The sequence below is a fragment of the Aquarana catesbeiana genome, linkage group LG03, assembly GCF_042186555.1.
Source record: "Aquarana catesbeiana isolate 2022-GZ linkage group LG03, ASM4218655v1, whole genome shotgun sequence".
Taxonomy (NCBI): Eukaryota; Metazoa; Chordata; class Amphibia; order Anura; family Ranidae; genus Aquarana; species Aquarana catesbeiana.
Window position 1 is genome coordinate 197939467 of NC_133326.1, and position 14839 is coordinate 197954305.

The following is a 14839-nucleotide window of genomic DNA, read 5'->3' on the forward strand; positions in this document are numbered from 1 at the left end:
AACATGAAAGTTTAACTCCAAGACAGACAGTAAAAATATAATTACTCTTACTGTAGGAGTCACTTTTCAGAAGCTGAACATTTAACCAGATAGCCCACAATAATTTTATATCCTGAATCTTATTGCAATTATAAATAATAAAATGGTTTTCTAACAGATGTTAAAGTGCATGTGAAGCTAATTTTATTTATAGGTTGTAAAGTGCCAAAAGATAAAACTTGTCTTTTTTTTTTTTGTTTGCGGGGTGTGTCCTAGAGATGCAACAGGATGTGAGAGAATCCCTATTAGACATTGGTCATCAAATCAGGGGTCCCCATTGGCAGATTTACCCTAAAAATCTGTTCCAGTGACAACTGTAAAAATTAAGGCTTTTCTCTCACTTTTTTTCTCAGTGGCAATAGTCAAAATGGGCAGTCATAGGAGTGATTCTCTCCAGTAAGGACACATAAAGCAAAACCTTAAGAAGGATTCTATCCTCTCCCTAGACTATTTAAAACATACAAAGTTTTTTTCTTTACACCATTTAAATACCACCTGACATTTCATACATATGCAACAGTTCTGCACATTTTAAACCCGACCTCTTCTGACCTTGTTTATTGGGGTGTCCTGTCTGGTAGAGCAGCACCACAACTTCACACATCTGGGAGTAAAGTTATGACTTGCCCCAGGAGGTATAAATGACAGTTCATAAATGGCAACTGCCATTATCAGCTCTCTCCCTGTCTCTTATTTCTCGACCTTCCAAGCCCATAACCAGGTTCTCATTTGCAGCCCATCTCAGTAAAATATTCCCCCAGCAACAATTATTAATAATAATAATAATAATATAATACAGGACTTATAGCGCCAACAGTTTGCGCAACGCTTTCATTTGTTTCCATGCTTCCCCCCCCCCCCCACCCCCACCCTTTCCATGATCTGATTTCCCCTCTATCCCCAACACTTCCCGACACTATCATCTTTCCCTTTGGCCCCCAGCCAGCATCGGTGGTCTACGATTCTACTCTAGCCCTGTACATGTTTAGCTCCCCCTCTACTCCCCCCTCCCCTCCCCTCAAACCACAATCATCTTCCCCTCTCCCCCCCAACCATGCTCACCACCAATCTTCCCATTCTCCCAATACTCTATTATTAGTTTCCTCTATCCTTAATCTGCATTAAACCTTTTTTCTCTCTCTCTCTCTCTCTCTCTCTCTCTCTCTCTCTCTGGAGCTTGATCAGTCCACACTCTCTCACTCTTTACTCTCTCAATAGTCTATGATCAGAAAACAAAGAAAATATTGTGGTGCCCGGATCTACCGCACTTTTAGCATACAACTATTAAGATAATAAATATAGCAATTATTTCAGCCTTTCACCATGTAGTAACAACATGGCGCAGTCCATGTGACCAGAAAAACTGCATACGAGAAAAGAAAGGACAAGACCTTCCAAAGGGGTCGCAGTAACTGAACACTACAGTTGAATTTAATTAAATTTTATTAGAAAAAACACACCATAATATCAAATATGACAAAATAACAAAAATAGCGGTATGAATATAACCTTCCAAAATATTTTAAAAAAAGACAACGTTGTCATTTAAAAAGAGGGATCACAGCTGCACATACATCCACACAATCAGACATACACACAGCTCAAAGGATGGGAGTTGATTGAAGTATTGTTGATCAATATATTGCATATACTATCGTCCTCCTTCCTAATTAAGCAGTATGCTTGCTTAGTGCTACGATCCCTCCGTCATCACGAACGTGCTGACATCATGCTAATGAAGTGATGACGGAGGGATTGTAGCACGAATACAAACTGTGTATTGAGGCAGTGTCAATGGAACAGCTGAGAGCTTGCTGCAGGCGGGGATGACACTGAATCCAACATCTAGATCAACTTCCCAAGGGGATAATCCAGTGACTTCAGGAGTGGAGCTCGGCTCAGAAAGGATGGGTGGAGGTATGAGGAGACACAGATGTGGGTGAGAGTATTTTTGCTACCATTCAGTTAGGCCCCTTTCACACTGGGGCGGTTTGCAGGCGTTATTGCGCTAAAAATAGCGCCTGCAAACCGCCCCTAAACAGCCTCCGCTGTTTGTTCAGTGTGGGGCTTTCACACTGAAGCGGTGCGCTGGCAGGAGAAGAAAAAATCTCCTGCAAGCCGCATCTTTGGAGCGGTGAAGGAGCGGTGTATTCACCGCTCCTAAACCTCTCCTGCCCATTGAAATCAATGGGACAGCACGGCTATAGCCGCGCTATACGAGGGGTTTTAACCCTTTTTCGGCCGCCAGCAGGGGGATAAAACCGCACCACTAGCGGCCGAATACCGTGGTAAAACAGCGCTAAGAATAGCGCTGTTTTACCTCCGACGCCCCCTACCGCCCCAGTGTGAAAGGGGCCTTAAACTTGCTTTAGCTGTGGACTGATAACCACAATTCCCCCTGCTGTGTTCCTCCCTCCCCATACCTACTTGTGATGCATCAGTGAACTTTTAAATGAGTATTAGACCCCTTTCACACGGGGGCGTTTTTCAGGCGCTTTAGCGTTAAAAAAAAGCGCCTGTAAAGTGCCTGAAAGAAGCCTTATCTGTAATCCCAATGTGAAAGCCCGAGCCCTTTCACACTGCCAACGGACGAAAAACGCTGGTAAAGCGCCGCTTAAGACTCTTTTCACACTGGGGCGTTTTTCGGGCGCTGGCAGTGTGAAAGGGCTCAGGCCATCAGAGCACCCAGCCCGGTGGCAAAAACACGAAAGCGCTGCAAAGAAGCTGCTTGCAGGACTTTTTTTTATGCCCTGCCAGCGCAGCGCCCCAGTGTGAAAGTACTCGGGCTTTCACATTGGGATTGCAGATGAGGCTTCTTTCAGGCGCATTACAGGCGCTTTTTTTTAATGCTAAAGCGTCTGAAAAATGCCCCAGTGTGAAAGGGGTCTAACACTTAAGAAGTTTTACCCCCACAGCCTTGCTTATTGGACACTGCAACCTTTACAATTAAGCCACCTGTGCCTCCAATAGACAAATGAGAGCCCCTAATCCTAGGTGCCACAGTTGAATTTGTGTATTAATGACCTAGGATGGCCCATGCTATACACACTTGTTTGTTCATGCGCATCCACTCCTCAATCAAATTACAGCTATATATCCTGGGATGACCACAAACCACTGCTTAATTTTGAATACTGTCATTTTTTTTTTTAATCGGCGCCATCGGCAGCCGGGTAAACTGGAAGTGACATTGTGACGTCGCTTCCGGGATTTTACATAAGAGATCTGATCAGAGCCGAATCCAGCTTTGTTCGGGTCCCAGCCTAGCCGGCAGACACGTTGGCTGGTGGCTTGGGTCTCCCGGTGGGACGGGAAGAACAGCGGAAGGTGGCAAGAGGGGAGACATCCCCGCCCGCTTCTTAAGGATAACAGCCGAGCGGCTTTTAGCTGCATCGGTTGTTATCACTAAAGAGCCAACCTCCCCCTCTTAAAAAAAAAAAAAAAAAAAAAAAAAAAAAGGTACAGCTGCCGGCATCATTCCAGTATAACCCCTTCAAGCCATGAATGCAAATTTGTGTACAGTCGGCGTGAAGGGGTTAAGCTTCTGATCAGATCTACCTGTAAATCTAACAGGTGGATGTGATAAGACTGCTTGTGTGAAAGGACCTTAAATGAATCCCTTCAAGAATGTGTGTTACATTAGCTAGTTTTACATTTTAAAAGGTGTTCTTCAAAGGGCTTATGATGATGAATATAATAAAAAAGTAAATCTGAAAAAGATTATACAGAGGGCTTCCTGATAACAGTATATTTGTATTAGAAAGCCCATTCAAAATGTATAGGAATTGAGTTTAACACCCATAGTAATACATTTCAAGGAGGAGACTTAACTATATAAAGCAATAGCCATAAATTATGAAATTCCCTTTAAAAAAAAAAAAAAAAAAAAAAAAAAAAAAAGTTATATAATGGATGATACACTATACTTAATAAATATAGTGACATAGAAATTAAAATGTAATGTATAATCCACTCATGTCCCTATAGGTGCAAGTTTACAAAAAATAACAGCCATTACCTCACAAACGAGATAGAAAAATTGCATTGACAGTTTAAATTTGATTGGTGGTTGTGGGAAAAAAAGTCTCCATTTCATAGTACACACAATTATGTCATTCATCTTCCAGGCAATGTAAAACCTCCATTTTAATTTAGAATAAGAGGCTAGGGAAGATGAGGCTCAGTAAAAAAAGTGTAGTTGTACTTTAAGGGTTGCTACACACATCTAAGTTGTCTTTTGGGTGTTGTCCTCTAACAGCCATTTTTGGTTTATTATGATTAGATAGTTTATCTTGTTCATTGTTTGGATGTTTTTAACCACTTGAGCCCCGGACCATTATGCTGCCTAAGGACCAGAGGTCTTTTTCCAATTTGGCACTGCGTCGCTTTAACTGCTAATTGCGCGGTCATGCAATGCTGTACCCAAACGAAATTTGCGTCCTTTTCTTCCCACAAATAGAGCTTTCTTTTGATGGTATTTGATCACCTCTGCAGTTTTTATTTTTTGCGCTATAAATGGAAAAAGACCGAAAATTTTGAAAAAAAATGATATTTTCTACTTTTTGTTATAAAAAAAATCCAATAAACTAAATTTTAGTCATACATTTAGGCCAAAATGTATTCGGCCACATGTCTTTGGTAAAAAAAATGTCAATAAGCATATATTTATTGGTTTGCGCAAAAGTTATAGCGTCTACAAACTAGGGTACATTTTCTGGAATTTACACAGCTTTTAGTTTATGACTGCCTATGTCATTTCTTGAGGTGCTAAAATGGCAGGGCAGTACAAACCCCCCCCAAATGACCCCATTTTGGAAAGTAGACACCCCAAGGAAATTGCTGAGAGGCATGTTGAACCCATTGAATATTTATTTTTTTTGTCCCAAGTGATTGAATAATGACAAAAAAAAAAAATATTTACAAAAAGTTGTCACTAAATGATATATTGCTCACACAGGCCATGGGCCTATGTGGAATTACACCCCAAAATACATTTAGCTGCTTCTCCTGAGTATGGGGATACCACATGTGTGGGACTTTTTGGGAGCCTAGCTGCGTACGGGGCCCCGGAAACCAATCACTGCCTTCAGGATTTCTAAGGGTGTAAATTTTTGATTTCACTCTTCACTGCCTATCACAGTTTCAGAGGCCATGGAATGCCCAGGTGGCACAACCCCCCCCCAAATGACCCCATTTTGGAAAGTAGACACCCCAAGCTATTTGCTGAGAGGCATATTGAGTCCATGGAATATTTTAACTTTGACACAAGTTGCGGGAAAGTGACACTTTTTTTTTTTTGCACAAAGTTGTCACTAAATGATATATTGCTCACACAGGGCATGGGCATATGTGGAATTGCACCCCAAAATACATTTAGCTGCTTCTCCTGAGTATGGGGATACCACATGTGTGGGACTTTTTGGGAGCCTAGCCGCGTACGGGGCCCCGAAAACCAAGCACCGCCTTCAGGATTTCCAAGGGTGAAAATTTTTGATTTCACTCTTCACTGCCTATCACAGTTTCGGAGGCCATGGAATGCCCAGGTGGCACAAACCCCCCCAAATGACCCCATTTTGGAAAGTAGACACCCCAAGCTATTTGCTGAGAGGCATGGTGAGTATTTTGCAGCTCTCATTTGTTTTTGAAAATGAAGAAAGACAAGAAAAAACTTTTTTTTTTTTCTTTTTTCAATTTTCAAAACTTTGTGACAAAAAGTGAGGTCTGCAAAATACTCACTATACCTCTCAGCAAATAGCTTTGGGTGTCTACTTTCCAAAATGGGGTCATTTGGGGGGGGTTTTGTGCCACCTGGGCTTTCCATGGCCTCCGAAACTGTGATAGGCAGTGAAGAGTGAAATCAAAAATTCACGCCCTTAGAAAGCCTGAAGGCGGTGCTTGGTTTTCGGGGTCCCGTACGCGGCTAGGCTCCCAAAAAGTCTCACACATGTGGTATCCCCGTACTCAGGAGAAGCAGCAGAATGTATTTTGGGGTGTAATTTCACATATTCCCATGGCATGTTTGAGCAATATATCATTTAGTGACAACTTTGTGCAAAAAAAAAAAAAAAAAAAAAATTTGTCTCTTTCCCGCAACTTGTGTCGCAATATAAAATATTCCATGGACTCGACATGCCTCTCAGCAAATAGCTTGGGGTGTCTACTTTCCAAAATGGGGTCATTTGGGGGGGGTTTTGAACTGTCCTGGCATTTTATGCACAACCTTAGATTGTAAGCTCCTTGAGGGTATAGGGACTGATGTGAATGTATAATATATATGTAAAGTGCTGCGTAAATTGACGGCGCTATATAAGTACCTGAAATAAATAAATAAATAAATAAATAAACATTTAGAAGCTTATGTCACACATCACCAACTCTTCTAACCACTTGAAGACAAAGCCCTTTCTGACACTCATTGTTTACATGAAAAAGTTATTTTTTTTTGCAATAAAATTACTTTGAACCCCCAAACATTATATATTTTTTTAAAGCAAATGCCCTACAGATTAAAATGGTGGGTGTTTCATTTTTTTTTTTTCACACAGTATTTGCGCAGCGATTTTTCAAACGCATTTTTGGGGGAAAAAACACACTTTTTTAAATTTTAATGCACTAAAACACACTATATTGCCCAAATGTTTGATGAAATAAAAAAGATGATCTTAGGCCGAGTACATGGATACCAAACATGACATGCTTTAAAATTGCGCACAAATGTGCAGTGGCAACAAAATAAATGCATTTTTAAAAGCCTTTAAAAGCCTTTACAGGTTACCACTTTAGATTTACAGAGGAGGTCTACTGCAAAAATTACTGCCCTCGATCTGACCTTCGCGGCGATACCTCACATTCATGGTGCAATTGCTGTTTACGTTTGACGACAGACCGCCGTTTGCGTTCGCCTTAGCGCGAGAGCAGGGGGCGACAGGGGTGCTTTTTTTTTTTTTTTTTTTTTTCTTTATTATTTTTTTGCTTTTTTATCTTATTTTTAAACTGTTCCTTTCATTTTTTTTTTTTTTTTTAATCATTTTTATTATCTCGGGGAATGCAAATATCCCCTATGATAGCAATAGGTAGTGACAGGTACTCTTTTTTGAAAAAATTGGGGTCTATTAGACCCTAGATCTCTCCTCTGCCCTCAAAGCATCTGATGACACCAAGATCGGTGTGATAAAATGCTTCCCCAATTTCCCAATGGCGCTATTTACATCCGGCGAAATCTAAGTCATAAAATGATCGTAGCTTCCGGTTTCTTAGGCCATAGAGATGTTTGGAGCCACTCTGGTCTCTGATCAGCTCTATGGTCAGCTGGCTGAATCACCGGCTGCATTCTCAGGTTCCCTGTTGAGACAGGAGAGCCAGAGAAAAACACGGAAGACGGTGGGGGGGGCATTCCCTCCCACGGCTTGTAAAAGCAGTCTAGAGGCTAATTAGCCACTAGGATTGCTTTTACATGAAAGCCGACTGCTGGCTGAAAAGAATGATACCAAGATGATACCTAAACCTGCAGGCATCATTCTGGTATAACCATTCAAAGTCGTGAATGGTGTACCTGAAGACAAAAAAATGGTTAACAATAAAGCACAGTAAACGGTAAAGTATAAAAAATTGCATACCTGAAAAGCAAACATGATAAAACATAATAACAATAAAACATTGCAGAATAGAATACAGTAAAAAAGAGCAGAACAAGAGAGAGAGAATAGAGAGAGAGAGAACAATAAAACGACAACTATTTTTTTTTATTTTATATATATATATTTTTTTTTTTTACACTTTTTTTGTAACTGTAACTTTTATAACTGTAACCGGTTCCAGGTTCGGGTCTCTCAAAATGCGATGGCATCTTGGGAGACCCTGTGAAAGTGTGCCTAGTCTGTGCAATGCTTTACCCTACGCTAATACTCAACTAGTGTATGGTAGCGTTCAAAACATTCACCAATGCAAAGACCAGGATTGTCAGGACAGGAGGGACAATAATAGCGGGTGTCACGCCAATATCTGCGCTTGCTGCAGACACGACATCTTTTTTGGGGGGGTTCGTTGGGTAGGGGTACTCGGGAGGACATAAAGAAAATGCCTCTCATGCAGCCGACTGCATTTGGATGGGGATGTGAATGGGGGAAGTACGGGCGCTGCAGAAGCGGTGGGTTCCCAATTAGGATTGGCGAATGCAGCAGGAAGGGCATTATGGGCACGACGGGCCTGTGTTTGTCTTCTTGGTGGCAGCGGGACACTACTTGTGCTTGCCACCTCACCAGCTTGAACTGCACTTATAGGACTCGCCACGTCACCAAGTGTTACTGCAGTGCTGGTTTGACTACGACCGGGGTGTACTAGGCCGCTGGCGCTTGCCAGTTCAATAAAAAGCTACCAAAAAAACTGTTAGCGATCGCAGGGATCAGGCCTGACTCTGCGAACGCTGCAGTTATGCGTTTAGTGTTTTGTAAGTGACAGTGATCGATCGATACTGCACTTGGGTGGGCTGGGCTGGGCGGAGGGGAAAAATGCAGGTGCTAGCAGGTATCTGGGCTGATCCCGCTAACACTGCGTTTTTGGGAACCCTAAACTGCCGGGGACGCTAGTATAGATCTGATCGGATCAGATATTGATCCGATCAGATACTATACCACTAAGGGAGCTGTACGGTGCGTGCGTGGGTGTTAGCGCTACTGGCGCTAACCTGACGCTGCCTGGGGCTGGTGCTTGCCAGTTCACCAAAATGCTACCAAAAAAACTGTTAGCGATCGCAGGGATCAGGCCTGACTCTGCGAACGCTGCAGTTATGCGTTTATGTTTTGTAAGTGACAGTGATCGATCGATACTGCACTTGGGCTGGGCCGGGCGGAGGGGCAAAACGCAGGTGCTAGCAGGTATCTGGGCTGATCCCGCTAACACTGTGTTTTTGGGAACCCTAAACTGCTGGGGACGCTAGTATAGATCTGATCGGATCAGATATTGTTCCGATCAGATACTATACCACTAAGGGAGGCGTATGCTGCGTGTGTGGGTGTTAGCGGTACTGGCGCTAATCTGACGCTGCCTGGGGCGACGCATATCACCGCCGGGCGATCAGGGGGCTAAACCTTTATTCGGTAATAAACGGCGGGTGCCCTGACACTATAAAAAATAAACTAACCAGCGTCACCCGTAACAGTTATACGGTGATCAGTGGTGAAAGGGTTAACTAGGGGGCAATCAAGGGGTTAAAACATTTATTAGGTAGTATATGGGGGTCCCTGTCGCTATAAAACGCTGACGGCGAACCTAAATATTTACCTCACTAACTAGCGTCACCAGCGACACTAATACAGCGATCAGAAAAATGATTGCTTAGTGACACTGGTGACAGGGGGTGATCAAGGGGTTAAAACTTTATTAGGGGGGGTTAGGGGGGTATCCTAGACCTACAGGGGGGTAATACTAACTGTCCCAACACTGTAACTGTCACAAACTGACACCAATGCAGTAATCAGAAAAAAAAAAAAAACTGCTGGTGTCAGTTTGTGACAGGGGGGGGGGGGTGATTGGGGGGGGATCGGGGGGCGAGGATCGGGGTGTTTTGTGTGCCTGGCATGTTCTACTGTGTGTGTAGTGTTTGTGCACTCACATACCTGTCTTCTCTCCTCGGGCCGAAACGGAAATTACCGAGCCGAGGAGAGATGACATCATTTCCTTTGCTGCTGTTTAGCATACAGCAGCAAAGGAATGTTCTCATTGGCCGGCGGCGATCGCGAGGGGGGGACCACGAACGGATGGCCTCCCCCTCATCTCCGATCGCCGTGGGAGAAAAGACGACCGCCTCGGGCACCGGGGGGGTCCGATCGGACCCCCCACCCGCGGAAGGCAAATCACGTATATGTACGTGATTTTGCCTGTCCGTGCCACCTTGCCGACGTAAATCGGCGTGAGGCGGTCGTCAAGTGGTTAAATATTACTAATAAAGATATTACTGTAGCCAATAGCATAATTGTTTGTACTGGAATATAATGCCTTTGGAAGTATTGATGGGCAAGTACAGGCTTTTATCTCTGGGCAGGTGTGCAAAATTACTGTCTACTGTACATTTCTGGCACACATGGTTGACCTATGGCTGCCATTTATAGGTATATTTTAAGTATCACTGTAACTTTAAAGAGTTTTTCTTTTTTTTTTTTTTTTTAGCTATACATGTGAAAGTGACTGGATTAAAAGAAAAGAGTTTTTCTATGACTGTTTTAAAAGCCTTGTTTATAGAATTTGTAATTGTATATGTACATGGGGTAGCCATATTTGCTCTGCAACTTTTCCAGGCTCTGTTTCCTGATAATGCTCTGTGGTTGCGCCTTACTGTCCCGCTCAGAGTCACTTCTGACTAAGAACACCACACTTGGTCTATGGTTTTATTCATTACATTTTATTTCAACAGATATGAATTAGATGGGCAGAGCGATTCTAGTGTAATAAAGAAAGCCAACAGAGAAAGAATCTACAGGTTAGTATATATTGCAAAAAATGTAAATATGGTCTGGCAAATATGCAATATGAACCCTACACACTGATTAGCCATACCATAAGGACCACCGTTAGGTAAAGTGAATAGCACTAGTTATCGCATTACAATGGCATCTGAAAGTTGGTAGGATATACTAGGCAGCAAGTGAACATGCCCCTGTCCCTGATGTTGAAAGGTAGAAAGCAAATTGTAATGGCTGGAGGACTGGGTCAGAGCATCTCCAAAATTGCAGCTCTTGTAGGATGTTCCCAGTATGCAGTGGTCAGGATCTACCAAACGGGGTCCACTGAGAAAAAAAAAACAGCAAACTGGTGGCAGGATTATGGCCATAGCTCAATAATGCATGTGGAGAGTGAAGGCTGGTCCAGGTAGTCCATCCCAATGGAACAGCTACTGTAACTCAGATTGCTAAAAAAAAGTGAACGCTGTTACTTATAGAAAGGTGTCAGAACATAGTGCATTGCAGGTTGTTGTGTATGGGGCCGAGTAACAGTCAGGGTGCGCATGCTGACCCGTGTCCACAGCCAAAAGTGCCTACAATAGGCACACTTTTGAGGAACACAATGAGTTTGAGGTGTTGACCTTGCCTCCAAATTCTCCAGATCTCAATCTATTGAGTATCTGTGGGATGTGCTGAAAAAAACAAGTCTGATCCATTGTGGCCCCACATTTAAACTCACAGCATTTATAGGATCTGCTACTGACGGCTTTGTGCTAGATACCACAGAACACCTTCAGAGACCTAGTTGAGGTCGAGGCCCATGCCTCAAAGGGTTATGGCGAGTGGTCATAATAGTATGGCTGATCGGTGTAAGTGTGCTGCTCCAGTCCATAAAGTTATCTCACACGAGAAACAGCGGTGAGTAGTGGCCTACAGTTGACAAGTAGAGGTCTTCCTTCGTCTCAGAGTTATCTGCCTGTCTGCATGCTTGTTGGGCCTGACATAAGATCTTACAAACAGACCTACCTTTGTGAACAGTGAGTAGTGGAAAATCTACAGAGCTGTACAGTGCAATAAAGAGTAAACATGTTTTATATGTATAAACTTTGTTATACTCTTACTTCAAAAGAACACCTCTAGCATTAGATTTGCCTTCCCAGTTTGCAACAGTGAAAAATTAATACCTTTGTTGTGTTTCTACAGAGGAAAAAAAAAGCTTATATCCCCTGTGCTATTTGCATTTATATAGACGGCAATGAGCTCATGCACTATCATTAATGATCTCAGGAAGTTACCCCAAGAAAGCCTGCACAGGTCCCCTTTGTAGTGCATATTTCTGATGCACACAATAGCTCAGTGGGCACTGGAGTAGTAAAGTGAATTAAACATGTGCTGACTCTTTGGATTCAGGTCAATGAATTGCTTGCAACTGGTCCCTTTATTGTCCACTTTGTCGCATATCTGATTTTTGCACAAACTACTAATTTATTAAATGGCAAAACACAGATTAATTGTGATCTAAGGACTTTTATGACAAGTGGTCTTTGATATAAACTAGAAGTTTAAAATCAAAGAAAATGTCATTGAAATTTCCCTTATGAAAGAAAGTTTGTGGAGCAGAACCCCCTGAACACCGATCAGTGACCTCAATGGGACACCTACTGTGTCTAAAAGGATTCTGTCCTTTGAAAAAAGCCTTGTGCTGTAACTTATCTGCTATTGCTAAAGGATTATCATAACAAAAGGTCAATAAAATGCATTTCAAATGAACTAAAAACTTAACAGAAGTAGAGTAGAATAGAAAATTTGCATCAAATGCATTAAAAGTAGTGATGCAAACATTGAATATTTTATTAAAAAACATTTTAACAAGAATTTTATATGGCACAAAGTATGATATAGTGGCACAGTTTATTCACATAGTTTCTTTGCATTACTGGAAACATATTATATCTAGCAAGTACCTTTTATAGTCAGCATTACATACATTTACAGGACATTTCAAAGATATAGTAAACCGTTACACACAACAAAAGAAATTATTAAAGTATTTTGCTATATGTTCCTCCAATTGATATGAACTGTTTAAAGGAAATCCTATCTGCATTTGTAGAAAACAGATTTTGGAGGAGATAGCTGCACACTACTAAGCTCAGATGACAAATCGCTATGGTCTCATTGCAGGTGTAGATAAAGAGGCTAGAAGACCCAGAAGGTTCCTTCTTTAATAACAGGCTTTCATTGGTCATGGTTGCATTTGGACTTCAATAGTTAATAGTCATATGCAGAAGCTCCCATTAAAAAAAAAAAAAAAAAAAAAGTTTACAAAAGTGTAAAAACAAACAATAAAATGAAAAATATATTGGACAAAATTTGGTGGTAAGATGTCTACACACTTTGTGTAACATGAATCCATAACAACCATTAAAAAACAAAGCAAAAAAACAAAAACAAAACCTCAAATTGAGATTTAACACCCAAATAATGTATGCAACATGTGTGTTTTGGGTATTAACCTTTTAACAAATGACCTGTACATTCATCCTTATAATAAAGGAATATATAAAAGGCCCTTTGACATACTTTCAGAACACATCATAATTATTATAGTCCTCTAAAGAAGATTTTTCCCTGAGCACAAGCAGACAGAAAGGTCACAGCCCTAGAGCCCACCAGTGAAACTCACTTTTGCTCCAACTAATTAGAAATATTCAGCATAATTAGGTAAAGCTCATTTTCAAAGGGCACAGTAGACTAACTCAAAGTCACAGTACAAAGACCTGTAACTAGGGGCTGAACTGAACTCACTAGGGACTGCTGCCCACTGACCTGAAGGAGAATGAAAACAAAAAAAAAGGTCAATTAAACACCAGGGACTGAACATTCTAGAAACATTAGCGGCCCCTTTCCATATGTACAGGAGTAACTTTATACACAGCAAATGTCTAGTTAATACAGCAGTGAAATGTGAGCAGCCTATTTATGTGCCCCGGCACACCTTTTGTTCACCTTTCCCGTATCATCCCAGTCCTAACTTTCAGCTCATTGTTTAGTTTGAAATCAAATGCACAGCCACCATCGACCTCCCTCGTTAGGTGTCAAAAAGACATATTTTCTAGACATTTCTTGTTGCCTATAGGTGAGAGAAAGATTTGAGTTCCTTCCCCAATCATTTTAAAAGGAGTGTTTACATGTAAAAATCTTTGACATCACAGATCTGTTACAGATGAGTTTACCGGCCAGTGAAACATTCCCTCCCAGGGCTAGCTCAGACAATAAACAATGCATAGTCTATAATCCAAGTACAGCTAATTTATACATTATTTCCAGGATACTAGGATTTCAAATAAAATCGCCACAGTACGAAAATCTAAAAGAACTACCGTAGATAGATCTTGTATAAGATGTGTGTATTTTAAAACAATACTTCAAAGACATTTCAGATACTGCAGAAAATGTTGAACAGCAAAGACCGAGGATTATTCATAAAACTGACGCTAATGAACATGACACTGTCATTTTTTTCGTTTCCTTTTCTGCCCTGAAAAATGACAGCTGCGATCAGATTTGTTCTATGAGGGACGTTTCTTTGCTCAAGTTTAAATAAATAATCCCTACAAAAAATAAAAAATCTGTACCACTGAGCTAGAACAATTGTTGAAGCCATTTGGATATCAAACTCAAACAATTGCCATTACAATAGCGGATGCGTTAATATAAATCTGTAAAGATTAGGCAAGCTGAAAACAAGGCAGACTAACGACAAAAGGCACTTAAACTCAGGCAAATGTATTCTTCAAATAATAGAAGGCAGAGTCAGTAATGGTATTATGACTTACTTAAGCTGGCCATAGAAAGATTGAAATCAGCGGGAACTTGCTGAACTTCAATTCATCTATGGGCAGGTTGGCTATCCTATAGTCAACCTATCGATCAACTTCAAGACAACCAGCCTGTCAGTTTTTTTTTGTGCGATTACTGCTGTCAGTTATAGCTGGCGGTAATATTCATTGTATTCTGATGGCGGGGGAAACCTCCTGCTGACAGAATACAATAGCAGAGCGGCAGGGATTCCCCCATTAAAATATTTCAGTGCAAGAACATTGCTTAATGTATGGCCTGCCTAAGACTTGCCATAGATGGATCTTTTTTTTTTTTTTTTTTTCAGCCAGTGGGCTGATTGAAAAAAAAATTAAGAGTCCTCCATCCACACAATCAAGGTGGACGGGGAAATCCTCCCCCGATACATTGTAGTCTGACAGTAAGGACTCTTTGCTGTCAGAATACACTGATCAACTCCTGTAACTGCTGATAAACAAAAATCTTCCCAACAAGCCCGTTTAGCAAAGGTTGATCAACGATTG

General features: G+C 41.4%; 1 protein-coding gene across 4 annotated transcripts in view; it reads right to left on the reverse strand.

The window, feature by feature from the left end:
* The window catches only part of CELSR1 (cadherin EGF LAG seven-pass G-type receptor 1), a 254144-nt gene that overhangs the window by 110733 nt on the left and 128572 nt on the right, over positions 1 to 14839 (reverse strand). The gene's annotated exons all lie outside the window — the stretch shown is intronic.